Source organism: Coregonus clupeaformis, unplaced genomic scaffold, assembly GCF_020615455.1.
Source record: "Coregonus clupeaformis isolate EN_2021a unplaced genomic scaffold, ASM2061545v1 scaf0160, whole genome shotgun sequence".
Taxonomy (NCBI): Eukaryota; Metazoa; Chordata; class Actinopteri; order Salmoniformes; family Salmonidae; genus Coregonus; species Coregonus clupeaformis.
The window spans coordinates 618109-640033 of NW_025533615.1; the positions used below are offsets into that span (position 1 = coordinate 618109).

Sequence of the window (21925 nt, forward strand, 5' to 3'; positions counted from 1 at the left end):
CCGAAAAGTTGGCGAGTGGGTTCGGGGACAACCCGCGAGAACCCGGCCTTGAGTAAACAGAGTGCATCTCGGGCCCCGACCTCTGACTTCCATACGACTCTGGTTTCTCTTCATTACGCACAAGCCTTTCGCCTTTTACTAAAGACTTCCGTGGAGAGGAACACTTACGAGTTCAACGTATTTTTGGAGGGGCTTTGCTTCTGGCAGAGCCCGATATCTTGTTTCAAGAGAAATCAACAGAGACGGCGTCTGCCTGCCTGCCTGCCTGCCTGCCTGCCGCGCAGACTTTTTGCTCAGGCATTTGAGTTCGTGCTGGCTGACCGGCGTATTTTTCCAGTCAAAGTAGTCACTTGACGCATTAGCGACTTTTTGGGAAAGAAACACTTGCCTGTCGCCATGGAAACGTGGAGTGGTGGCGATGGGAGGAGCACACTTTAGCCAAACCGCTGAGGTCTCCCGAGACCCCCGGGTGCCCGGCGGGTGCAGGGTTCAATTTGTGGGTTATCGCTTCTCGGCCTTTTGGCTAAGATCAAGTGTAGTATCTGTTCTTATCAGTTTAATATCTGATACGTCCCCCATTGGGGGACTACATATTAAATGGATTTTTCGAACAGGGAGTCGGAAATGGGGCTTGCTCCGTCCGCTCCACGCATCGACCCGGTATTGCAGTACCTCCGGGAACGGTGCAACACTTTTCTCCCATTGTCAAGGAAAACAACTACACGGAGGTAGGTAAAACAGCCAGCAGAAGAAGAGAGGAGAAAAAAAAATTCCAAACTGAAAGAAGGGCGAAGCGCTTTTCGTGCGGTCCAGCGTTTTCCCGCCATTTTTCTTTAAAAAAAAAAAAAAAAAAAAAAATGTATTTGGTTTGGCATTCACCAGGATAGTGTCTGTCTGTCTGTCTGTCTGTCTGTCTGTCTGTCTGTCTGTCTGTCTGTCTGTCTGTTTTTCACCAAAAAAAATAACAAATACTTCACCAGGATAGTGGGTATGGTTGTCTGTTTGTCTGTGACTTTTTCCCCACAGCCCCCGAAAACTTGGCGAGTGGGTTCGGGGACAACCCGCGAGAACCCGGCCTTGAGTAAACAGAGTGCATCTCGGGCCCCGACCTCTGACTTCCATACGACTCTGGTTTCTCTTCATTACGCACAAGCCTTTCGCCTTTTACTAAAGACTTCCGTGGAGAGGAACACTTACGAGTTCAACGTATTTTTGGAGGGGCTTTGCTTCTGGCAGAGCCCGATATCTTGTTTCAAGAGAAATCAACAGAGACGGCGTCTGCCTGCCTGCCTGCCTGCCTGCCTGCCGCGCAGACTTTTTGCTCAGGCATTTGAGTTCGTGCTGGCTGACCGGCGTATTTTTCCAGTCAAAGTAGTCACTTGACGCATTAGCGACTTTTTTGGGAAAGAAACACTTGCCTGTCGCCATGGAAACGTGGAGTGGTGGCGATGGGAGGAGCACACTTTAGCCAAACCGCTGAGGTCTCCCGAGACCCCGGGTGCCCGGCGGGTGCAGGGTTCAATTTGTGGGTTATCGCTTCTCGGCCTTTTTGGCTAAGATCAAGTGTAGTATCTGTTCTTATCAGTTTAAATATCTGATACGTCCCCCATTGGGGGACTACATATTAAATGCGATTTTTCGAACAGGGAGTCGGAAAAATGGGGCTTGCTCCGTCCGCTCCACGCATCGACCCGGTATTGCAGTACCTCCGGGAACGGTGCAACACTTTTCTCCCATTGTCAAGGAAAACAACTACACGGAGGTAGGTAAAACATCCAGCAGAAGAAGAGAGGAAAAAAAAAATTCCAAACTGAAAGAAGGGCGAAGCGCTTTTCGTGCGGTCCAGCGTTTTCCCGCCATTTTTCTTAAAAAAAAAAAAAAAAATGTATTTGGTTTGGCATTCACCAGGATAGCTGTCTGTCTGTCTGTCTGTCTGTCTGTCTGTCTGTCTGTCTGTCTGTCTGTCTGTCTGTCTGTTTTTCACCAAAAAAATAACAAATACTTCACCAGGATAGTGGGTATGTGTCTGTCTGTTTGTCTGTGACTTTTTCCCCACAGCCCCCGAAAACTTGGCGAGTGGGTTCGGGGACAACCCGCGAGAACCCGGCCTTGAGTAAACAGAGTGCATCTCGGGCCCCGACCTCTGACTTCCATACGACTCTGGTTTCTCTTCATTACGCACTGTCTGTCTGTCTTTTACTAAAGACTTCCGTGGAGAGGAACACTTACGAGTTCAACGTATTTTTGGAGGGGCTTTGCTTCTGGCAGAGCCCGATATCTTGTTTCAAGAGAAATCAACAGAGACGGCGTCTGCCTGCCTGCCTGCCTGTCTGTCTGCGCGCAGACTTTTTGCTCAGGCATTTGAGTTCTGTGCTGGCTGACCGGCGTATTTTCCAGTCAAAGTAGTCACTTGACCGCATAGTGGGTAGCGACTTTTTGGGAAAGAAACACTTGCCTGTCGCCATGGAAAACGTGGGAGTGGTGGCGATGGGAGGAGCACACTTTAGCCAAACCGCTGAGGTCTCCCGAGACCCCGGGTGCCGGCGGGTGCAGGGGTTCAATTTGTGGGTTATCGCTTCTCGGCCTTTTGGCTAAGATCAAGTGTAGTATCTGTTCTTATCAGTTTAATAACTGATACGTCCCAGCATGTGGGGGACTACATATTAAATGGATTTTTCGAACAGGGAGTCGGAAAAATGGGGCTTGCTCCGTCCGCTCCACGCATCGAACCGGTATTGCAGTACCTCCGGGAACGGTGCAACACTTTTCTCCCATTGTCAAGGAAAACAACTACACGGAGGTAGGTAAAACTATCCAGCAGAAGAAGAGAGGAAAAAAAAAGTTCCAAACTGAAAGAAGGGGCGAAGCGCTTTTCGTGCGGTCCAGCGTTTTCCCTCCATTTTTCTTAAAAAAAAAAAAAAAAAAATGTATTTGGTTTGGCATTCACCAGGATAGTGTCTGTCTGTCTGTCTGTCTGTCTGTCTGTCTGTCTGTCTGTCTGTCTGTCTGTTTTTCACCAAAAAAATAACAAATACTTCACCAGGATAGTGGGTATGTGTCTGTCTGTTTGTCTGTGACTTTTTCCCCACAGCCCCGAAAAGTTGGCGAGTGGGTTCGGGGACAACCCGCGAGAACCCGGCCTTGAGTAAACAGAGTGCATCTCGGGCCCCGACCTCTGACTTCCATACGACTCTGGTTTCTCTTCATTACGCACAAGCCTTTCGCCTTTTACTAAAGACTTCCGTGGAGAGGAACACTTACGAGTTCAACGTATTTTTGGAGGGGCTTTGCTTCTGGCAGAGCCCGATATCTTGTTTCAAGAGAAATCAACAGAGACGGCGTCTGCCTGCCTGCCTGCCTGCCTGCCTGCCCGCGCAGACTTTTTGCTCAGGCATTTGAGTTCGTGCTGGCTGACCGGCGTATTTTTCCAGTCAAAGTAGTCACTTGACGCATTAGCGACTTTTTGGGAAAGAAACACTTGCCTGTCGCCATGGAAACGTGGAGTGGTGGCGATGGGAGGAGCACACTTTAGCCAAACCGCTGAGGTCTCCCGAGACCCCGGGTGCCGGCGGGTGCAGGGTTCAATTTGTGGGTTATCGCTTCTCGGCCTTTTGGCTAAGATCAAGTGTAGTATCTGTTCTTATCAGTTTAATATCTGATACGTCCCCCATTGGGGGACTACATATTAAATGGATTTTTCGAACAGGGAGTCGGAAAAATGGGGCTTGCTCCGTCCGCTCCACGCATCGACCCGGTATTGCAGTACCTCCGGGAACGGTGCAACACTTTTCTCCCATTGTCAAGGAAAACAACTACACGGAGGTAGGTAAAACATCCAGCAGAAGAAGAGAGGAAAAAAAAAGTTCCAAACTGAAAGAAGGGCGAAGCGCTTTTCGTGCGGTCCAGCGTTTTCCCTCCATTTTTCTTAAAAAAAAAAAAAAAAAACGCTATTTGGTTTGGCATTCACCAGGATACTGTCTGTCTGTCTGTCTGTCTGTCTGTCTGTCTGTCTGTCTGTCTGTCTGTCTGTTTTTTCACCAAAAAAAATAACAAATACTTCACCAGGATAGTGGGTCTGGTCTGTCTGTTTGTCTGTGACTTTTTCCCCACAGCCCCCGAAAAGTTGGCGAGTGGGTTCGGGGACAACCCGCGAGAACCCGGCCTTGAGTAAACAGAGTGCATCTCGGGCCCCGACCTCTGACTTCCATACGACTCTGGTTTCTCTTCATTACGCACAAGCCTTTCGCCTTTTACTAAAGACTTCCGTGGAGAGGAACACTTACGAGTTCAACGTATTTTTGGAGGGGCTTTGCTTCTGGCAGAGCCCGATATCTTGTTTCAAGAGAAATCAACAGAGACGGCGTCTGCCTGCCTGCCTGCCTGCCTGCCTGCCGCGCAGACTTTTTGCTCAGGCATTTGAGTTCGTGCTGGCTGACCGGCGTATTTTTCCAGTCAAAGTAGTCACTTGACGCATTAGCGACTTTTTGGGAAAGAAACACTTGCCTGTCGCCATGGAAACGTGGAGTGGTGGCGATGGGAGGAGCACACTTTAGCCAAACCGCTGAGGTCTCCCGAGACCCCGGGTGCCGGCGGGTGCAGGGTTCAATTTGTGGGTTATCGCTTCTCGGCCTTTTGGCTAAGATCAAGTGTAGTATCTGTTCTTATCAGTTTAATATCTGATACGTCCCCCATTGGGGGACTACATATTAAATGGATTTTTCGAACAGGGAGTCGGAAAAATGGGGCTTGCTCCGTCCGCTCCACGCATCGACCCGGTATTGCAGTACCTCCGGGAACGGTGCAACACTTTTCTCCCATTGTCAAGGAAAACAACTACACGGAGGTAGGTAAAACATCCAGCAGAAGAAGAGAGGAAAAAAAAAATTCCAAACTGAAAGAAGGGCGAAGCGCTTTTCGTGCGGTCCAGCGTTTTCCCGCCATTTTTCTTAAAAAAAAAAAAAAAAATGTATTTGGTTTGGCATTCACCAGGATAGTGTCTGTCTGTCTGTCTGTCTGTCTGTCTGTCTGTCTGTCTGTCTGTCTGTCTGTCTGTCTGTTTTTCACCAAAAAAATAACAAATACTTCACCAGGATAGTGGGTATGTGTCTGTCTGTTTGTCTGTGACTTTTTCCCCACAGCCCCCGAAAACTTGGCGAGTGGGTTCGGGGACAACCCGCGAGAACCCGGCCTTGAGTAAACAGAGTGCATCTCGGGCCCCGACCTCTGACTTCCATACGACTCTGGTTTCTCTTCATTACGCACAAGCCTTTCGCCTTTTACTAAAGACTTCCGTGGAGAGGAACACTTACGAGTTCAACGTATTTTTGGAGGGGCTTTGCTTCTGGCAGAGCCCGATATCTTGTTTCAAGAGAAATCAACAGAGACGGCGTCTGCCTGCCTGCCTGCCTGCCTGCCTGCCGCGCAGACTTTTTGCTCAGGCATTTGAGTTCGTGCTGGCTGACCGGCGTATTTTTCCAGTCAAAGTAGTCACTTGACGCATTAGCGACTTTTTGGGAAAGAAACACTTGCCTGTCGCCATGGAAACGTGGAGTGGTGGCGATGGGAGGAGCACACTTTAGCCAAACCGCTGAGGTCTCCCGAGACCCCGGGTGCCGGCGGGTGCAGGGTTCAATTTGTGGGTTATCGCTTCTCGGCCTTTTGGCTAAGATCAAGTGTAGTATCTGTTCTTATCAGTTTAATATCTGATACGTCCCCCATTGGGGGGACTACATATTAAATGGATTTTTCGAACAGGGAGTCGGAAAAAATGGGGGCTTGCTCCGTCCGCTCCACGCATCGACCCGGTATTGCAGTACCTCCGGGAACGGTGCAACACTTTTCTCCCATTGTCAAGGAAAACAACTACACGGAGGTAGGTAAAACATCCAGCAGAAGAAGAGAGGAAAAAAAAAAGTTCCAAACTGAAAGAAGGGCGAAGCGCTTTTCGTGCGGTCCAGCGTTTTCCCTCCATTTTTCTTTAAAAAAAAAAAAAAAAAAAAAAAAGCTATTTGGTTTGGCATTCACCAGGATACTGTCTGTCTGTCTGTCTGTCTGTCTGTCTGTCTGTCTGTCTGTCTGTCTGTCTGTCTGTTTTTCACCAAAAAAAGAACAAATACTTCACCAGGATAGTGGGTCTGTGTCTGTTTGTCTGTGACTTTTTCCCCACAGCCCCCGAAAAGTTGGCGAGTGGGTTCGGGGACAACCCGCGAGAACCCGGCCTTGAGTAAACAGAGTGCATCTCGGGCCCCGACCTCTGACTTCCATACGACTCTGGTTTCTCTTCATTACGCACAAGCCTTTCGCCTTTTACTAAAGACTTCCGTGGAGAGGAACACTTACGAGTTCAACGTATTTTTGGAGGGGCTTTGCTTCTGGCAGAGCCCGATATCTTGTTTCAAGAGAAATCAACAGAGACGGCGTCTGCCTGCCTGCCTGCCTGCCTGCCTGCCGCGCAGACTTTTTGCTCAGGCATTTGAGTTCGTGCTGGCTGACCGGCGTATTTTTCCAGTCAAAGTAGTCACTTGACGCATTAGCGACTTTTTGGGAAAGAAACACTTGCCTGTCGCCATGGAAACGTGGAGTGGTGGCGATGGGAGGAGCACACTTTAGCCAAACCGCTGAGGTCTCCCGAGACCCCCGGGTGCCGGCGGGTGCAGGGTTCAATTTGTGGGTTATCGCTTCTCGGCCTTTTGGCTAAGATCAAGTGTAGTATCTGTTCTTATCAGTTTAATATCTGATACGTCCCCCATTGGGGGACTACATATTAAATGGATTTTTCGAACAGGGAGTCGGAAAAATGGGGCTTGCTCCGTCCGCTCCACGCATCGACCCGGTATTGCAGTACCTCCGGGAACGGTGCAACACTTTTCTCCCATTGTCAAGGAAAACAACTACACGGAGGTAGGTAAAACATCCAGCAGAAGAAGAGAGGAAAAAAAAAGTTCCAAACTGAAAGAAGGGCGAAGCGCTTTTCGTGCGGTCCAGCGTTTTCCCTCCATTTTTCTTAAAAAAAAAAAAAAAAAAAGCTATTTGGTTTGGCATTCACCAGGATACTGTCTGTCTGTCTGTCTGTCTGTCTGTCTGTCTGTCTGTCTGTCTGTCTGTCTGTCTGTCTGTTTTTCACCAAAAAAAAGAACAAATACTTCACCAGGATAGTGGGTCTGTGTCTGTTTGTCTGTGACTTTTTCCCCACAGCCCCCGAAAAGTTGGCGAGTGGGTTCGGGGACAACCCGCGAGAACCCGGCCTTGAGTAAACAGAGTGCATCTCGGGCCCCGACCTCTGACTTCCATACGACTCTGGTTTCTCTTCATTACGCACAAGCCTTTCGCCTTTTACTAAAGACTTCCGTGGAGAGGAACACTTACGAGTTCAACGTATTTTTGGAGGGGCTTTGCTTCTGGCAGAGCCCGATATCTTGTTTCAAGAGAAATCAACAGAGACGGCGTCTGCCTGCCTGCCTGCCTGCCTGCCTGCCGCGCAGACTTTTTGCTCAGGCATTTGAGTTCGTGCTGGCTGACCGGCGTATTTTTCCAGTCAAAGTAGTCACTTGACGCATTAGCGACTTTTTGGGAAAGAAACACTTGCCTGTCGCCATGGAAACGTGGAGTGGTGGCGATGGGAGGAGCACACTTTAGCCAAACCGCTGAGGTCTCCCGAGACCCCGGGTGCCGGCGGGTGCAGGGTTCAATTTGTGGGTTATCGCTTCTCGGCCTTTTGGCTAAGATCAAGTGTAGTATCTGTTCTTATCAGTTTAATATCTGATACGTCCCCCATTGGGGGACTACATATTAAATGGATTTTTCGAACAGGGAGTCGGAAAAATGGGGCTTGCTCCGTCCGCTCCACGCATCGACCCGGTATTGCAGTACCTCCGGGAACGGTGCAACACTTTTCTCCCATTGTCAAGGAAAACAACTACACGGAGGTAGGTAAAACATCCAGCAGAAGAAGAGAGGAAAAAAAAAGTTCCAAACTGAAAGAAGGGCGAAGCGCTTTTCGTGCGGTCCAGCGTTTTCCCTCCATTTTTCTTAAAAAAAAAAAAAAAAAATGCTATTTGGTTTGGCATTCACCAGGATACTGTCTGTCTGTCTGTCTGTCTGTCTGTCTGTCTGTCTGTCTGTCTGTCTGTCTGTCTGTTTTTTCACCAAAAAAATAACAAATACTTCACCAGGATAGTGGGTATGTGTCTGTCTGTTTGTCTGTGACTTTTTCCCCACAGCCCCCGAAAAGTTGGCGAGTGGGTTCGGGGACAACCCGCGAGAACCCGGCCTTGAGTAAACAGAGTGCATCTCGGGCCCCGACCTCTGACTTCCATACGACTCTGGTTTCTCTTCATTACGCACAAGCCTTTCTGTCTTTTACTAAAGACTTCCGTGGAGAGGAACACTTACGAGTTCAACGTATTTTTGGAGGGGCTTTGCTTCTGGCAGAGCCCGATATCTTGTTTCAAGAGAAATCAACAGAGACGGCGTCTGCCTGCCTGCCTGCCTGCCTGCCTGCCGCGCAGACTTTTTGCTCAGGCATTTGAGTTCGTGCTGGCTGACCGGCGTATTTTTCCAGTCAAAGTAGTCACTTGACGCATTAGCGACTTTTTGGGGAAAGAAACACTTGCCTGTCGCCATGGAAAACGTGGAGTGGTGGCGATGGGAGGAGCACACTTTAGCCAAACCGCTGAGGTCTCCCGAGACCCCGGGTGCCAGCGGGTGCAGGGTTCAATTTGTGGGTTATCGCTTCTCGGCCTTTTGGCTAAGATCAAGTGTAGTATCTGTTCTTATCAGTTTAATATCAGATACGTCCCCCATTGGGGGACTACATATTAAATGGATTTTTCGAACAGGGAGTCGGAAAAATGGGGCTTGCTCCGTCCGCTCCACGCATCGACCGGTATTGCAGTACCTCCGGGAACGGTGCAACACTTTTCTCCCATTGTCAAGGAAAACAACTACACGGAGGTAGGTAAAACATCCAGCAGAAGAAGAGAGGAAAAAAAAAATTCCAAACTGAAAGAAGGGCGAAGCGCTTTTCGTGCGGTCCAGCGTTTTCCCGCCATTTTTCTTAAAAAAAAAAAAAAAAAAATGTATTTGGTTTGGCATTCACCAGGATAGTGTCTGTCTGTCTGTCTGTCTGTCTGTCTGTCTGTCTGTCTGTCTGTCTGTCTGTTTTTCACCAAAAAAATAACAAATACTTCACCAGGATAGTGGGTATGTGTCTGTCTGTTTGTCTGTGACTTTTTCCCCACAGCCCCCGAAAACTTGGCGAGTGGGTTCGGGGACAACCCGCGAGAACCCGGCCTTGAGTAAACAGAGTGCATCTCGGGCCCCGACCTCTGACTTCCATACGACTCTGGTTTCTCTTCATTACGCACAAGCCTTTCGCCTTTTACTAAAGACTTCCGTGGAGAGGAACACTTACGAGTTCAACGTATTTTTGGAGGGGCTTTGCTTCTGGCAGAGCCCGATATCTTGTTTCAAGAGAAATCAACAGAGACGGCGTCTGCCTGCCTGCCTGCCTGCCTGCCTGCCGCGCAGACTTTTTGCTCAGGCATTTGAGTTCGTGCTGGCTGACCGGCGTATTTTTCCAGTCAAAGTAGTCACTTGACGCATTAGCGACTTTTTTGGGGAAAGAAACACTTGCCTGTCGCCATGGAAACGTGGAGTGGTGGCGATGGGAGGAGCACACTTTAGCCAAACCGCTGAGGTCTCCCGAGACCCCGGGTGCCAGCGGGTGCAGGGTTCAATTTGTGGGTTATCGCTTCTCGGCCTTTTGGCTAAGATCAAGTGTAGTATCTGTTCTTATCAGTTTAATATCAGATACGTCCCCCATTGGGGGGACTACATATTAAATGGATTTTTCGAACAGGGAGTCGGAAATGGGGCTTGCTCCGTCCGCTCCACGCATCGACCCGGTATTGCAGTACCTCCGGGAACGGTGCAACACTTTTCTCCCATTGTCAAGGAAAACAACTACACGGAGGTAGGTAAAACATCCAGCAGAAGAAGAGAGGGAGAAAAAAAAAATTTCCAAACTGAAAGAAGGGCGAAGCGCTTTTCGTGAGGTCCAGCGTTTTCCCTCCATTTTTCTTAAAAAAATAAATAAATACATAAATAAAAAAAAAAAATGTTATTTGGTTTGGCATTCACCAGGATAGTGTCTGTCTGTCTGTCTGTCTGTCTGTCTGTCTGTCTGTCTGTCTGTCTGTCTGTTTTTCACCAAAAAAAAGAACAAATGCTTCACCAGGATAGTGGGTCTGTGTCTGTTTGTCTGTGACTTTTTCCCCACAGCCCCCGAAAAGTTGGCGAGTGGGTTCGGGGACAACCCGCGAGAACCCGGCCTTGAGTAAACAGAGTGCATCTCGGGCCCCGACCTCTGACTTCCATACGACTCTGGTTTCTCTTCATTACGCACAAGCCTTTCGCCTTTTACTAAAGACTTCCGTGGAGAGGAACACTTACGAGTTCAACGTATTTTTGGAGGGGCTTTGCTTCTGGCAGAGCCCGATATCTTGTTTCAAGAGAAATCAACAGAGACGGCGTCTGCCTGCCTGCCTGCCTGCCTGCCTGCCGCGCAGACTTTTTGCTCAGGCATTTGAGTTCGTGCTGGCTGACCGGCGTATTTTTCCAGTCAAAGTAGTCACTTGACGCATTAGCGACTTTTTGGGAAAGAAACACTTGCCTGTCGCCATGGAAACGTGGAGTGGTGGCGATGGGAGGAGCACACTTTAGCCAAACCGCTGAGGTCTCCCGAGACCCCCGGGTGCCGGCGGGTGCAGGGTTCAATTTGTGGGTTATCGCTTCTCGGCCTTTTGGCTAAGATCAAGTGTAGTATCTGTTCTTATCAGTTTAATATCTGATACGTCCCCCATTGGGGGACTACATATTAAATGGATTTTTCGAACAGGGAGTCGGAAATGGGGCTTGCTCCGTCCGCTCCACGCATCGACCCGGTATTGCAGTACCTCCGGGAACGGTGCAACACTTTTCTCCCATTGTCAAGGAAAACAACTACACGGAGGTAGGTAAAACATCCAGCAGAAGAAGAGAGGAAAAAAAAAAATTCCAAACTGAAAGAAGGGCGAAGCGCTTTTCGTGCGGTCCAGCGTTTTCCCTCCATTTTTCTTAAAAAAAAAATAAAAATGCTATTTGGTTTGGCATTCACCAGGATAGTGTCTGTCTGTCTGTCTGTCTGTCTGTCTGTCTGTCTGTCTGTCTGTCTGTCTGTCTGTTTTTCACCAAAAAAAGAACAAATACTTCACCAGGATAGTGGGTCTGTGTCTGTCTGTCTGTCTGTGACTTTTTCCCCACAGCCCCCGAAAAGTTGGCGAGTGGGTTCGGGGACAACCCGCGAGAACCCGGCCTTGAGTAAACAGAGTGCATCTCGGGCCCCGACCTCTGACTTCCATACGACTCTGGTTTCTCTTCATTACGCACAAGCCTTTCGCCTTTTACTAAAGACTTCCGTGGAGAGGAACACTTACGAGTTCAACGTATTTTTGGAGGGGCTTTGCTTCTGGCAGAGCCCGATATCTTGTTTCAAGAGAAATCAACAGAGACGGCGTCTGCCTGCCTGCCTGCCTGCCTGCCTGCCGCGCAGACTTTTTGCTCAGGCATTTGAGTTCGTGCTGGCTGACCGGCGTATTTTTCCAGTCAAAGTAGTCACTTGACGCATTAGCGACTTTTTGGGAAAGAAACACTTGCCTGTCGCCATGGAAACGTGGAGTGGTGGCGATGGGAGGAGCACACTTTAGCCAAACCGCTGAGGTCTCCCGAGACCCCGGGTGCCGGCGGGTGCAGGGTTCAATTTGTGGGTTATCGCTTCTCGGCCTTTTGGCTAAGATCAAGTGTAGTATCTGTTCTTATCAGTTTAATATCTGATACGTCCCCCATTGGGGGACTACATATTAAATGGATTTTTCGAACAGGGAGTCGGAAAAATGGGGCTTGCTCCGTCCGCTCCACGCATCGACCCGGTATTGCAGTACCTCCGGGAACGGTGCAACACTTTTCTCCCATTGTCAAGGAAAACAACTACACGGAGGTAGGTAAAACATCCAGCAGAAGAAGAGAGGAAAAAAAAAAGTTCCAAACTGAAAGAAGGGCGAAGCGCTTTTCGTGCGGTCCAGCGTTTTCCCTCCATTTTTCTTAAAAAAAAAAAAAAAAAACGCTATTTGGTTTGGCATTCACCAGGATACTGTCTGTCTGTCTGTCTGTCTGTCTGTCTGTCTGTCTGTCTGTCTGTCTGTCTGTTTTTCACCAAAAAAAGAACAAATACTTCACCAGGATAGTGGGTCTGTGTCTGTTTGTCTGTGACTTTTTCCCCACAGCCCCCGAAAAGTTGGCGAGTGGGTTCGGGGACAACCCGCGAGAACCCGGCCTTGAGTAAACAGAGTGCATCTCGGGCCCCGACCTCTGACTTCCATACGACTCTGGTTTCTCTTCATTACGCACAAGCCTTTCGCCTTTTACTAAAGACTTCCGTGGAGAGGAACACTTACGAGTTCAACGTATTTTTGGAGGGGCTTTGCTTCTGGCAGAGCCCGATATCTTGTTTCAAGAGAAATCAACAGAGACGGCGTCTGCCTGCCTGCCTGCCTGCCTGCCTGCCGCGCAGACTTTTTGCTCAGGCATTTGAGTTCGTGCTGGCTGACCGGCGTATTTTTCCAGTCAAAGTAGTCACTTGACGCATTAGCGACTTTTTGGAGGAAAAAACACTTGCCTGTCGCCATGGAAACGTGGAGTGGTGGCGATGGGAGGAGCACACTTTAGCCAAACCGCTGAGGTCTCCCGAGACCCCGGGTGCCGGCGGGTGCAGGGTTCAATTTGTGGGTTATCGCTTCTCGGCCTTTTGGCTAAGATCAAGTGTAGTATCTGTTCTTATCAGTTTAATATCTGATACGTCCCCCCATTGGGGGACTACATATTAAATGGATTTTTCGAACAGGGAGTCGGAAAAATGGGGCTTGCTCCGTCCGCTCCACGCATCGACCCGGTATTGCAGTACCTCCGGGAACGGTGCAACACTTTTCTCCCATTGTCAAGGAAAACAACTACACGGAGGTAGGTAAAACATCCAGCAGAAGAAGAGAGGAAAAAAAAAAGTTCCAAACTGAAAGAAGGGCGAAGCGCTTTTCGTGCGGTCCAGCGTTTTCCCTCCATTTTTCTTAAAAAAAAAAAAAAAAAAAACGCTATTTGGTTTGGCATTCACCAGGATAGTGTCTGTCTGTCTGTCTGTCTGTCTGTCTGTCTGTCTGTCTGTCTGTCTGTCTGTCTGTCTGTTTTTCACCAAAAAAAATAACAAATACTTCACCAGGATAGTGGGTATGTGTCTGTCTGTTTGTCTGTGACTTTTTCCCCACAGCCCCCGAAAACTTGGCGAGTGGGTTCGGGGACAACCCGCGAGAACCCGGCCTTGAGTAAACAGAGTGCATCTCGGGCCCCGACCTCTGACTTCCATACGACTCTGGTTTCTCTTCATTACGCACAAGCCTTTCGCCTTTTACTAAAGACTTCCGTGGAGAGGAACACTTACGAGTTCAACGTATTTTTGGAGGGGCTTTGCTTCTGGCAGAGCCCGATATCTTGTTTCAAGAGAAATCAACAGAGACGGCGTCTGCCTGCCTGCCTGCCTGCCTGCCTGCCGCGCAGACTTTTTGCTCAGGCATTTGAGTTCGTGCTGGCTGACCGGCGTATTTTTCCAGTCAAAGTAGTCACTTGACGCATTAGCGACTTTTTGGGAAAGAAACACTTGCCTGTCGCCATGGAAACGTGGAGTGGTGGCGATGGGAGGAGCACACTTTAGCCAAACCGCTGAGGTCTCCCGAGACCCCGGGTGCCGGCGGGTGCAGGGTTCAATTTGTGGGTTATCGCTTCTCGGCCTTTTGGCTAAGATCAAGTGTAGTATCTGTTCTTATCAGTTTAATATCTGATACGTCCCCCATTGGGGGACTACATATTAAATGGATTTTTCGAACAGGGAGTCGGAAAAATGGGGCTTGCTCCGTCCGCTCCACGCATCGACCCGGTATTGCAGTACCTCCGGGAACGGTGCAACACTTTTCTCCCATTGTCAAGGAAAACAACTACACGGAGGTAGGTAAAACATCCAGCAGAAGAAGAAAAAAAAAAAGTTCCAAACTGAAAGAAGGGCGAAGCGCTTTTCGTGCGGTCCAGCGTTTTCCCTCCATTTTTCTTAAAAAAAAAAAAAAAAAAATGCTATTTGGTTTGGCATTCACCAGGATACTGTCTGTCTGTCTGTCTGTCTGTCTGTCTGTCTGTCTGTCTGTCTGTCTGTCTGTCTGTCTGTTTTTCACCAAAAAAAAGAACAAATACTTCACCAGGATAGTGGGTTGTGTGTCTGTTTGTCTGTGACTTTTTCCCCACAGCCCCGAAAAGTTGGCGAGTGGGTTCGGGGACAACCCGCGAGAACCCGGCCTTGAGTAAACAGAGTGCATCTCGGGCCCCGACCTCTGACTTCCATACGACTCTGGTTTCTCTTCATTACGCACAAGCCTTTCGCCTTTTACTAAAGACTTCCGTGGAGAGGAACACTTACGAGTTCAACGTATTTTTGGAGGGGCTTTGCTTCTGGCAGAGCCCGATATCTTGTTTCAAGAGAAATCAACAGAGACGGCGTCTGCCTGCCTGCCTGCCTGCCTGCCTGCCGCGCAGACTTTTTGCTCAGGCATTTGAGTTCGTGCTGGCTGACCGGCGTATTTTTCCAGTCAAAGTAGTCACTTGACGCATTAGCGACTTTTTGGGAAAGAAACACTTGCCTGTCGCCATGGAAACGTGGAGTGGTGGCGATGGGAGGAGCACACTTTAGCCAAACCGCTGAGGTCTCCCGAGACCCCGGGTGCCGGCGGGTGCAGGGTTCAATTTGTGGGTTATCGCTTCTCGGCCTTTTGGCTAAGATCAAGTGTAGTATCTGTTCTTATCAGTTTAATATCTGATACGTCCCCCATTGGGGGACTACATATTAAATGGATTTTTCGAACAGGGAGTCGGAAAAATGGGGCTTGCTCCGTCCGCTCCACGCATCGACCCGGTATTGCAGTACCTCCGGGAACGGTGCAACACTTTTCTCCCATTGTCAAGGAAAACAACTACACGGAGGTAGGTAAAACATCCAGCAGAAGAAGAGAGGAAAAAAAAAGTTCCAAACTGAAAGAAGGGCGAAGCGCTTTTCGTGCGGTCCAGCGTTTTCCCTCCATTTTTCTTAAAAAAAAAAAAAAAAAAACGCTATTTGGTTTGGCATTCACCAGGATACTGTCTGTCTGTCTGTCTGTCTGTCTGTCTGTCTGTCTGTCTGTCTGTCTGTCTGTCTGTCTGTTTTTCACCAAAAAAAAGAACAAATACTTCACCAGGATAGTGGGTCTGTGTCTGTTTGTCTGTGACTTTTTCCCCACAGCCCCCGAAAAGTTGGCGAGTGGGTTCGGGGACAACCCGCGAGAACCCGGCCTTGAGTAAACAGAGTGCATCTCGGGCCCCGACCTCTGACTTCCATACGACTCTGGTTTCTCTTCATTACGCACAAGCCTTTCGCCTTTTACTAAAGACTTCCGTGGAGAGGAACACTTACGAGTTCAACGTATTTTTGGAGGGGCTTTGCTTCTGGCAGAGCCCGATATCTTGTTTCAAGAGAAATCAACAGAGACGGCGTCTGCCTGCCTGCCTGCCTGCCTGCCTGCCTGCCGCGCAGACTTTTTGCTCAGGCATTTGAGTTCGTGCTGGCTGACCGGCGTATTTTTCCAGTCAAAGTAGTCACTTGACGCATTAGCGACTTTTTGGGAAAGAAACACTTGCCTGTCGCCATGGAAACGTGGAGTGGTGGCGATGGGAGGAGCACACTTTAGCCAAACCGCTGAGGTCTCCCGAGACCCCGGGTGCCGGCGGGTGCAGGGTTCAATTTGTGGGTTATCGCTTCTCGGCCTTTTGGCTAAGATCAAGTGTAGTATCTGTTCTTATCAGTTTAATATCTGATACGTCCCCCATTGGGGGACTACATATTAAATGGATTTTTCGAACAGGGAGTCGGAAAAATGGGGCTTGCTCCGTCCGCTCCACGCATCGACCCGGTATTGCAGTACCTCCGGGAACGGTGCAACACTTTTCTCCCATTGTCAAGGAAAACAACTACACGGAGGTAGGTAAAACATCCAGCAGAAGAAGAGAGGAAAAAAAAAAGTTCCAAACTGAAAGAAGGGCGAAGCGCTTTTCGTGCGGTCCAGCGTTTTCCCTCCATTTTTCTTAAAAAAAAAAAAAAAAAAAACGCTATTTGGTTTGGCATTCACCAGGATACTGTCTGTCTGTCTGTCTGTCTGTCTGTCTGTCTGTCTGTCTGTCTGTCTGTCTGTCTGTCTGTTTTTCACCAAAAAAAGAACAAATACTTCACCAGGATAGTGGGTCTGTGTCTGTTTGTCTGTGACTTTTTCCCCACAGCCCCCGAAAAGTTGGCGAGTGGGTTCGGGGACAACCCGCGAGAACCCGGCCTTGAGTAAACAGAGTGCATCTCGGGCCCCGACCTCTGACTTCCATACGACTCTGGTTTCTCTTCATTACGCACAAGCCTTTCGCCTTTTACTAAAGACTTCCGTGGAGAGGAACACTTACGAGTTCAACGTATTTTTGGAGGGGCTTTGCTTCTGGCAGAGCCCGATATCTTGTTTCAAGAGAAATCAACAGAGACGGCGTCTGCCTGCCTGCCTGCCTGCCTGCCTGCCGCGCAGACTTTTTGCTCAGGCATTTGAGTTCGTGCTGGCTGACCGGCGTATTTTTCCAGTCAAAGTAGTCACTTGACGCATTAGCGACTTTTTGGGAAAGAAACACTTGCCTGTCGCCATGGAAACGTGGAGTGGTGGCGATGGGAGGAGCACACTTTAGCCAAACCGCTGAGGTCTCCCGAGACCCCGGGTGCCGGCGGGTGCAGGGTTCAATTTGTGGGTTATCGCTTCTCGGCCTTTTGGCTAAGATCAAGTGTAGTATCTGTTCTTATCAGTTTAATATCTGATACGTCCCCCATTGGGGGACTACATATTAAATGGATTTTTCGAACAGGGAGTCGGAAAAATGGGGCTTGCTCCGTCCGCTCCACGCATCGACCCGGTATTGCAGTACCTCCGGGAACGGTGCAACACTTTTCTCCCATTGTCAAGGAAAACAACTACACGGAGGTAGGTAAAACATCCAGCAGAAGAAGAGAGGAAAAAAAAAGTTCCAAACTGAAAGAAGGGCGAAGCGCTTTTCGTGCGGTCCAGCGTTTTCCCTCCATTTTTCTTAAAAAAAAAAAAAAAAAAAACGCTATTTGGTTTGGCATTCACCAGGATACTGTCTGTCTGTCTGTCTGTCTGTCTGTCTGTCTGTCTGTCTGTCTGTCTGTCTGTCTTTTTCACCAAAAAAAGAACAAATACTTCACCAGGATAGTGGGTCTGTGTCTGTTTGTCTGTGACTTTTTCCCCACAGCCCCGAAAAGTTGGCGAGTGGGTTCGGGGACAACCCGCGAGAACCCGGCCTTGAGTAAACAGAGTGCATCTCGGGCCCCGACCTCTGACTTCCATACGACTCTGGTTTCTCTTCATTACGCACAAGCCTTTCGCCTTTTACTAAAGACTTCCGTGGAGAGGAACACTTACGAGTTCAACGTATTTTTGGAGGGGCTTTGCTTCTGGCAGAGCCCGATATCTTGTTTCAAGAGAAATCAACAGAGACGGCGTCTGCCTGCCTGCCTGCCTGCCTGCCTGCCGCGCAGACTTTTTGCTCAGGCATTTGAGTTCGTGCTGGCTGACCGGCGTATTTTTCCAGTCAAAGTAGTCACTTGACGCATTAGCGACTTTTTGGGAAAGAAACACTTGCCTGTCGCCATGGAAACGTGGAGTGGTGGCGATGGGAGGAGCACACTTTAGCCAAACCGCTGAGGTCTCCCGAGACCCCGGGTGCCGGCGGGTGCAGGGTTCAATTTGTGGGTTATCGCTTCTCGGCCTTTTGGCTAAGATCAAGTGTAGTATCTGTTCTTATCAGTTTAATATCTGATACGTCCCCCATTGGGGGACTACATATTAAATGGATTTTTCGAACAGGGAGTCGGAAAAATGGGGCTTGCTCCGTCCGCTCCACGCATCGACCCGGTATTGCAGTACCTCCGGGAACGGTGCAACACTTTTCTCCCATTGTCAAGGAAAACAACTACACGGAGGTAGGTAAAACATCCAGCAGAAGAAGAGGAAAAAAAAAGTTCCAAACTGAAAGAAGGGCGAAGCGCTTTTCGTGCGGTCCAGCGTTTTCCCTCCATTTTTCTTAAAAAAAAAAAAAAAAAAACGCTATTTGGTTTGGCATTCACCAGGATACTGTCTGTCTGTCTGTCTGTCTGTCTGTCTGTCTGTCTGTCTGTCTGTCTGTCTGTTTTTCACCAAAAAAAGAACAAATACTTCACCAGGATAGTGGGTCTGTGTCTGTTTGTCTGTGACTTTTTCCCCACAGCCCCGAAAAGTTGGCGAGTGGGTTCGGGGACAACCCGCGAGAACCCGGCCTTGAGTAAACAGAGTGCATCTCGGGCCCCGACCTCTGACTTCCATACGACTCTGGTTTCTCTTCATTACGCACAAGCCTTTCGCCTTTTACTAAAGACTTCCGTGGAGAGGAACACTTACGAGTTCAACGTATTTTTGGAGGGGCTTTGCTTCTGGCAGAGCCCGATATCTTGTTTCAAGAGAAATCAACAGAGACGGCGTCTGCCTGCCTGCCTGCCTGCCTGCCTGCCGCGCAGACTTTTTGCTCAGGCATTTGAGTTCGTGCTGGCTGACCGGCGTATTTTTCCAGTCAAAGTAGTCACTTGACGCATTAGCGACTTTTTGGGAAAGAAACACTTGCCTGTCGCCATGGAAACGTGGAGTGGTGGCGATGGGAGGAGCACACTTTAGCCAAACCGCTGAGGTCTCCCGAGACCCCCGGGTGCCGGCGGGTGCAGGGTTCAATTTGTGGGTTATCGCTTCTCGGCCTTTTGGCTAAGATCAAGTGTAGTATCTGTTCTTATCAGTTTAATATCTGATACGTCCCCCATTGGGGGACTACATATTAAATGGATTTTTCGAACAGGGAGTCGGAAAAATGGGGCTTGCTCCGTCCGCTCCACGCATCGACCCGGTATTGCAGTACCTCCGGGAACGGTGCAACACTTTTCTCCCATTGTCAAGGAAAACAACTACACGGAGGTAGGTAAAACATCCAGCAGAAGAAGAGAGGAAAAAAAAAAGTTCCAAACTGAAAGAAGGGCGAAGCGCTTTTCGTGCGGTCCAGCGTTTTCCCTCCATTTTTCTTAAAAAAAAAAAAAAAAAAAAACGCTATTTGGTTTGGCATTCACCAGGATACTGTCTGTCTGTCTGTCTGTCTGTCTGTCTGTCTGTCTGTCTGTCTGTCTGTCTGTCTGTTTTTTCACCAAAAAAAGAACAAATACTTCACCAGGATAGTGGGTCTGTGTCTGTTTGTCTGTGACTTTTTCCCCACAGCCCCGAAAAGTTGGCGAGTGGGTTCGGGGACAACCCGCGAGAACCCGGCCTTGAGTAAACAGAGTGCATCTCGGGCCCCGACCTCTGACTTCCATACGACTCTGGTTTCTCTTCATTACGCACAAGCCTTTCGCCTTTTACTAAAGACTTCCGTGGAGAGGAACACTTACGAGTTCAACGTATTTTTGGAGGGGCTTTGCTTCTGGCAGAGCCCGATATCTTGTTTCAAGAGAAATCAACAGAGACGGCGTCTGCCTGCCTGCCTGCCTGCCTGCCTGCCGCGCAGACTTTTTGCTCAGGCATTTGAGTTCGTGCTGGCTGACCGGCGTATTTTTCCAGTCAAAGTAGTCACTTGACGCATTAGCGACTTTTTGGGAAAGAAACACTTGCCTGTCGCCATGGAAACGTGGAGTGGTGGCGATGGGAGGAGCACACTTTAGCCAAACCGCTGAGGTCTCCCGAGACCCCCGGGTGCCCGGCGGGTGCAGGGTTCAATTTGTGGGTTATCGCTTCTCGGCCTTTTGGCTAAGATCAAGTGTAGTATCTGTTCTTATCAGTTTAATATCTGATACGTCCCCCATTGGGGGACTACATATTAAATGGATTTTTCGAACAGGGAGTCGGAAAAATGGGGCTTGCTCCGTCCGCTCCACGCATCGACCCGGTATTGCAGTACCTCCGGGAACGGTGCAACACTTTTCTCCCATTGTCAAGGAAAACAACTACACGGAGGTAGGTAAAACATCCAGCAGAAGAAGAGAGAAAAAAAAAGTTCCAAACTGAAAGAAGGGCGAAGCGCTTTTCGTGCGGTCCAGCGTTTTCCCTCCATTTTTCTTAAAAAAAAAAAAAAAAAAATGCTATTTGGTTTGGCATTCACCAGGATACTGTCTGTCTGTCTGTCTGTCTGTCTGTCTGTCTGTCTGTCTGTCTGTCTGTCTGTCTGTTTTTTCACCAAAAAAAGAACAAATACTTCACCAGGATAGTGGGTCTGGTCTGTCTGTTTGTCTGTGACTTTTTCCCCACAGCCCCGAAAACTTGGCGAGTGGGTTCGGGGACAACCCGCGAGAACCCGGCCTTGAGTAAACAGAGTGCATCTCGGGCCCCGACCTCTGACTTCCATACGACTCTGGTTTCTCTTCATTACGCACAAGCCTTTCGCCTTTTACTAAAGACTTCCGTGGAGAGGAACACTTACGAGTTCAACGTATTTTTGGAGGGGCTTTGCTTCTGGCAGAGCCCGATATCTTGTTTCAAGAGAAATCAACAGAGACGGCGTCTGCCTGCCTGCCTGCCTGCCTGCCTGCCGCGCAGACTTTTTGCTCAGGCATTTGAGTTCGTGCTGGCTGACCGGCGTATTTTTCCAGTCAAAGTAGTCACTTGACGCATTAGCGACTTTTTGGGAAAGAAACACTTGCCTGTCGCCATGGAAACGTGGAGTGGTGGCGATGGGAGGAGCACACTTTAGCCAAACCGCTGAGGTCTCCCGAGACCCCCGGGTGCCCGGCGGGTGCAGGGTTCAATTTGTGGGTTATCGCTTCTCGGCCTTTTGGCTAAGATCAAGTGTAGTATCTGTTCTTATCAGTTTAATATCTGATACGTCCCCCCATTGGGGGGACTACATATTAAATGGATTTTTCGAACAGGGAGTCGGAAAAATGGGGCTTGCTCCGTCCGCTCCACGCATCGACCCGGTATTGCAGTACCTCCGGGAACGGTGCAACACTTTTCTCCCATTGTCAAGGAAAACAACTACACGGAGGTAGGTAAAACATCCAGCAGAAGAAGAGGAAAAAAAAAGTTCCAAACTGAAAGAAGGGCGAAGCGCTTTTCGTGCGGTCCAGCGTTTTCCCTCCATTTTTCTTAAAAAAAAAAAAAAAAAAACGCTATTTGGTTTGGCATTCACCAGGATACTGTCTGTCTGTCTGTCTGTCTGTCTGTCTGTCTGTCTGTCTGTCTGTCTGTCTGTCTGTCTGTTTTTCACCAAAAAAAAGAACAAATACTTCACCAGGATAGTGGGTCGTGTGTCTGTTTGTCTGTGACTTTTTCCCCACAGCCCCGAAAAGTTGGCGAGTGGGTTCGGGGACAACCCGCGAGAACCCGGCCTTGAGTAAACAGAGTGCATCTCGGGCCCCGACCTCTGACTTCCATACGACTCTGGTTTCTCTTCATTACGCACAAGCCTTTCGCCTTTTACTAAAGACTTCCGTGGAGAGGAACACTTACGAGTTCAACGTATTTTTGGAGGGGCTTTGCTTCTGGCAGAGCCCGATATCTTGTTTCAAGAGAAATCAACAGAGACGGCGTCTGCCTGCCTGCCTGCCTGCCTGCCTGCCGCGCAGACTTTTTGCTCAGGCATTTGAGTTCGTGCTGGCTGACCGGCGTATTTTTCCAGTCAAAGTAGTCACTTGACGCATTAGCGACTTTTTGGGAAA

At 49.1% G+C, this 21925-nt stretch overlaps 43 non-coding genes across 43 annotated transcripts; all 43 read left to right on the top strand.

Moving 5' to 3' along the window:
* Window positions 1-94: 94 nt before the first annotated feature.
* LOC121552988 lies at window positions 95-211 on the top strand. Its single transcript, XR_005997365.1, has one exon. It is a non-coding gene; the product is annotated as a U5 spliceosomal RNA (small nuclear RNA).
* Window positions 212-503: 292 nt separating this feature from the next.
* Window positions 504-694, top strand: LOC121553055. Its single transcript, XR_005997427.2, has one exon. It is a non-coding gene; the product is annotated as a U2 spliceosomal RNA (small nuclear RNA).
* A 429-nt stretch (window positions 695-1123) lies between these two features.
* On the top strand, window positions 1124-1240 carry LOC121552987. Its single transcript, XR_005997364.1, has one exon. It is a non-coding gene; the product is annotated as a U5 spliceosomal RNA (small nuclear RNA).
* Window positions 1241-1532: 292 nt separating this feature from the next.
* LOC121553044 lies at window positions 1533-1728 on the top strand. The gene has a single exon (XR_005997416.2). It is a non-coding gene; the product is annotated as a U2 spliceosomal RNA (small nuclear RNA).
* A 427-nt stretch (window positions 1729-2155) lies between these two features.
* LOC121552986 lies at window positions 2156-2272 on the top strand. Its single transcript, XR_005997363.2, has one exon. It is a non-coding gene; the product is annotated as a U5 spliceosomal RNA (small nuclear RNA).
* A 299-nt stretch (window positions 2273-2571) lies between these two features.
* Window positions 2572-2766, top strand: LOC121553032. The gene has a single exon (XR_005997405.2). It is a non-coding gene; the product is annotated as a U2 spliceosomal RNA (small nuclear RNA).
* A 421-nt stretch (window positions 2767-3187) lies between these two features.
* On the top strand, window positions 3188-3304 carry LOC121552985. Its single transcript, XR_005997362.1, has one exon. It is a non-coding gene; the product is annotated as a U5 spliceosomal RNA (small nuclear RNA).
* Window positions 3305-3595: 291 nt separating this feature from the next.
* LOC121553019 lies at window positions 3596-3788 on the top strand. The gene has a single exon (XR_005997394.1). It is a non-coding gene; the product is annotated as a U2 spliceosomal RNA (small nuclear RNA).
* Window positions 3789-4209: 421 nt separating this feature from the next.
* LOC121552983 lies at window positions 4210-4326 on the top strand. Its single transcript, XR_005997360.1, has one exon. It is a non-coding gene; the product is annotated as a U5 spliceosomal RNA (small nuclear RNA).
* Window positions 4327-4616: 290 nt separating this feature from the next.
* On the top strand, window positions 4617-4809 carry LOC121553007. Its single transcript, XR_005997383.1, has one exon. It is a non-coding gene; the product is annotated as a U2 spliceosomal RNA (small nuclear RNA).
* Window positions 4810-5235: 426 nt separating this feature from the next.
* LOC121552982 lies at window positions 5236-5352 on the top strand. The gene has a single exon (XR_005997359.1). It is a non-coding gene; the product is annotated as a U5 spliceosomal RNA (small nuclear RNA).
* A 290-nt stretch (window positions 5353-5642) lies between these two features.
* Window positions 5643-5838, top strand: LOC121553112. The gene has a single exon (XR_005997482.2). It is a non-coding gene; the product is annotated as a U2 spliceosomal RNA (small nuclear RNA).
* Window positions 5839-6265: 427 nt separating this feature from the next.
* LOC121552981 lies at window positions 6266-6382 on the top strand. The gene has a single exon (XR_005997358.1). It is a non-coding gene; the product is annotated as a U5 spliceosomal RNA (small nuclear RNA).
* A 291-nt stretch (window positions 6383-6673) lies between these two features.
* Window positions 6674-6866, top strand: LOC121553106. Its single transcript, XR_005997476.2, has one exon. It is a non-coding gene; the product is annotated as a U2 spliceosomal RNA (small nuclear RNA).
* Window positions 6867-7291: 425 nt separating this feature from the next.
* On the top strand, window positions 7292-7408 carry LOC121552980. The gene has a single exon (XR_005997357.1). It is a non-coding gene; the product is annotated as a U5 spliceosomal RNA (small nuclear RNA).
* A 290-nt stretch (window positions 7409-7698) lies between these two features.
* LOC121553133 lies at window positions 7699-7891 on the top strand. Its single transcript, XR_005997501.2, has one exon. It is a non-coding gene; the product is annotated as a U2 spliceosomal RNA (small nuclear RNA).
* A 425-nt stretch (window positions 7892-8316) lies between these two features.
* LOC121552979 lies at window positions 8317-8434 on the top strand. The gene has a single exon (XR_005997356.2). It is a non-coding gene; the product is annotated as a U5 spliceosomal RNA (small nuclear RNA).
* A 292-nt stretch (window positions 8435-8726) lies between these two features.
* Window positions 8727-8918, top strand: LOC121553115. The gene has a single exon (XR_005997484.2). It is a non-coding gene; the product is annotated as a U2 spliceosomal RNA (small nuclear RNA).
* Window positions 8919-9338: 420 nt separating this feature from the next.
* Window positions 9339-9455, top strand: LOC121552978. Its single transcript, XR_005997355.1, has one exon. It is a non-coding gene; the product is annotated as a U5 spliceosomal RNA (small nuclear RNA).
* A 292-nt stretch (window positions 9456-9747) lies between these two features.
* LOC121553113 lies at window positions 9748-9939 on the top strand. Its single transcript, XR_005997483.2, has one exon. It is a non-coding gene; the product is annotated as a U2 spliceosomal RNA (small nuclear RNA).
* A 439-nt stretch (window positions 9940-10378) lies between these two features.
* Window positions 10379-10495, top strand: LOC121552977. Its single transcript, XR_005997354.1, has one exon. It is a non-coding gene; the product is annotated as a U5 spliceosomal RNA (small nuclear RNA).
* A 291-nt stretch (window positions 10496-10786) lies between these two features.
* LOC121552996 lies at window positions 10787-10977 on the top strand. The gene has a single exon (XR_005997372.2). It is a non-coding gene; the product is annotated as a U2 spliceosomal RNA (small nuclear RNA).
* Window positions 10978-11400: 423 nt separating this feature from the next.
* LOC121552976 lies at window positions 11401-11517 on the top strand. Its single transcript, XR_005997353.1, has one exon. It is a non-coding gene; the product is annotated as a U5 spliceosomal RNA (small nuclear RNA).
* Window positions 11518-11807: 290 nt separating this feature from the next.
* On the top strand, window positions 11808-12000 carry LOC121552984. The gene has a single exon (XR_005997361.1). It is a non-coding gene; the product is annotated as a U2 spliceosomal RNA (small nuclear RNA).
* A 417-nt stretch (window positions 12001-12417) lies between these two features.
* LOC121552975 lies at window positions 12418-12534 on the top strand. Its single transcript, XR_005997352.1, has one exon. It is a non-coding gene; the product is annotated as a U5 spliceosomal RNA (small nuclear RNA).
* A 291-nt stretch (window positions 12535-12825) lies between these two features.
* LOC121553123 lies at window positions 12826-13019 on the top strand. Its single transcript, XR_005997492.2, has one exon. It is a non-coding gene; the product is annotated as a U2 spliceosomal RNA (small nuclear RNA).
* A 432-nt stretch (window positions 13020-13451) lies between these two features.
* Window positions 13452-13568, top strand: LOC121552974. The gene has a single exon (XR_005997351.1). It is a non-coding gene; the product is annotated as a U5 spliceosomal RNA (small nuclear RNA).
* Window positions 13569-13858: 290 nt separating this feature from the next.
* LOC121552973 lies at window positions 13859-14051 on the top strand. The gene has a single exon (XR_005997350.1). It is a non-coding gene; the product is annotated as a U2 spliceosomal RNA (small nuclear RNA).
* Window positions 14052-14474: 423 nt separating this feature from the next.
* LOC121552972 lies at window positions 14475-14591 on the top strand. Its single transcript, XR_005997349.1, has one exon. It is a non-coding gene; the product is annotated as a U5 spliceosomal RNA (small nuclear RNA).
* Window positions 14592-14881: 290 nt separating this feature from the next.
* LOC121553108 lies at window positions 14882-15074 on the top strand. The gene has a single exon (XR_005997478.2). It is a non-coding gene; the product is annotated as a U2 spliceosomal RNA (small nuclear RNA).
* A 426-nt stretch (window positions 15075-15500) lies between these two features.
* Window positions 15501-15617, top strand: LOC121552971. Its single transcript, XR_005997348.1, has one exon. It is a non-coding gene; the product is annotated as a U5 spliceosomal RNA (small nuclear RNA).
* A 294-nt stretch (window positions 15618-15911) lies between these two features.
* Window positions 15912-16104, top strand: LOC121553134. Its single transcript, XR_005997502.2, has one exon. It is a non-coding gene; the product is annotated as a U2 spliceosomal RNA (small nuclear RNA).
* Window positions 16105-16531: 427 nt separating this feature from the next.
* LOC121552970 lies at window positions 16532-16648 on the top strand. The gene has a single exon (XR_005997347.1). It is a non-coding gene; the product is annotated as a U5 spliceosomal RNA (small nuclear RNA).
* Window positions 16649-16938: 290 nt separating this feature from the next.
* On the top strand, window positions 16939-17131 carry LOC121553107. Its single transcript, XR_005997477.2, has one exon. It is a non-coding gene; the product is annotated as a U2 spliceosomal RNA (small nuclear RNA).
* A 419-nt stretch (window positions 17132-17550) lies between these two features.
* LOC121552969 lies at window positions 17551-17667 on the top strand. The gene has a single exon (XR_005997346.1). It is a non-coding gene; the product is annotated as a U5 spliceosomal RNA (small nuclear RNA).
* Window positions 17668-17957: 290 nt separating this feature from the next.
* LOC121553138 lies at window positions 17958-18150 on the top strand. Its single transcript, XR_005997503.1, has one exon. It is a non-coding gene; the product is annotated as a U2 spliceosomal RNA (small nuclear RNA).
* Window positions 18151-18564: 414 nt separating this feature from the next.
* Window positions 18565-18681, top strand: LOC121552968. Its single transcript, XR_005997345.1, has one exon. It is a non-coding gene; the product is annotated as a U5 spliceosomal RNA (small nuclear RNA).
* Window positions 18682-18972: 291 nt separating this feature from the next.
* On the top strand, window positions 18973-19165 carry LOC121553126. Its single transcript, XR_005997494.1, has one exon. It is a non-coding gene; the product is annotated as a U2 spliceosomal RNA (small nuclear RNA).
* Window positions 19166-19589: 424 nt separating this feature from the next.
* LOC121553144 lies at window positions 19590-19706 on the top strand. The gene has a single exon (XR_005997507.1). It is a non-coding gene; the product is annotated as a U5 spliceosomal RNA (small nuclear RNA).
* A 292-nt stretch (window positions 19707-19998) lies between these two features.
* Window positions 19999-20191, top strand: LOC121553117. The gene has a single exon (XR_005997486.2). It is a non-coding gene; the product is annotated as a U2 spliceosomal RNA (small nuclear RNA).
* A 423-nt stretch (window positions 20192-20614) lies between these two features.
* Window positions 20615-20731, top strand: LOC121553143. The gene has a single exon (XR_005997506.1). It is a non-coding gene; the product is annotated as a U5 spliceosomal RNA (small nuclear RNA).
* A 292-nt stretch (window positions 20732-21023) lies between these two features.
* LOC121553136 lies at window positions 21024-21218 on the top strand. Its single transcript, XR_006658342.1, has one exon. It is a non-coding gene; the product is annotated as a U2 spliceosomal RNA (small nuclear RNA).
* A 424-nt stretch (window positions 21219-21642) lies between these two features.
* LOC123483878 lies at window positions 21643-21759 on the top strand. The gene has a single exon (XR_006658341.1). It is a non-coding gene; the product is annotated as a U5 spliceosomal RNA (small nuclear RNA).
* The last annotated feature ends 166 nt before the right edge of the window (window positions 21760-21925 follow it).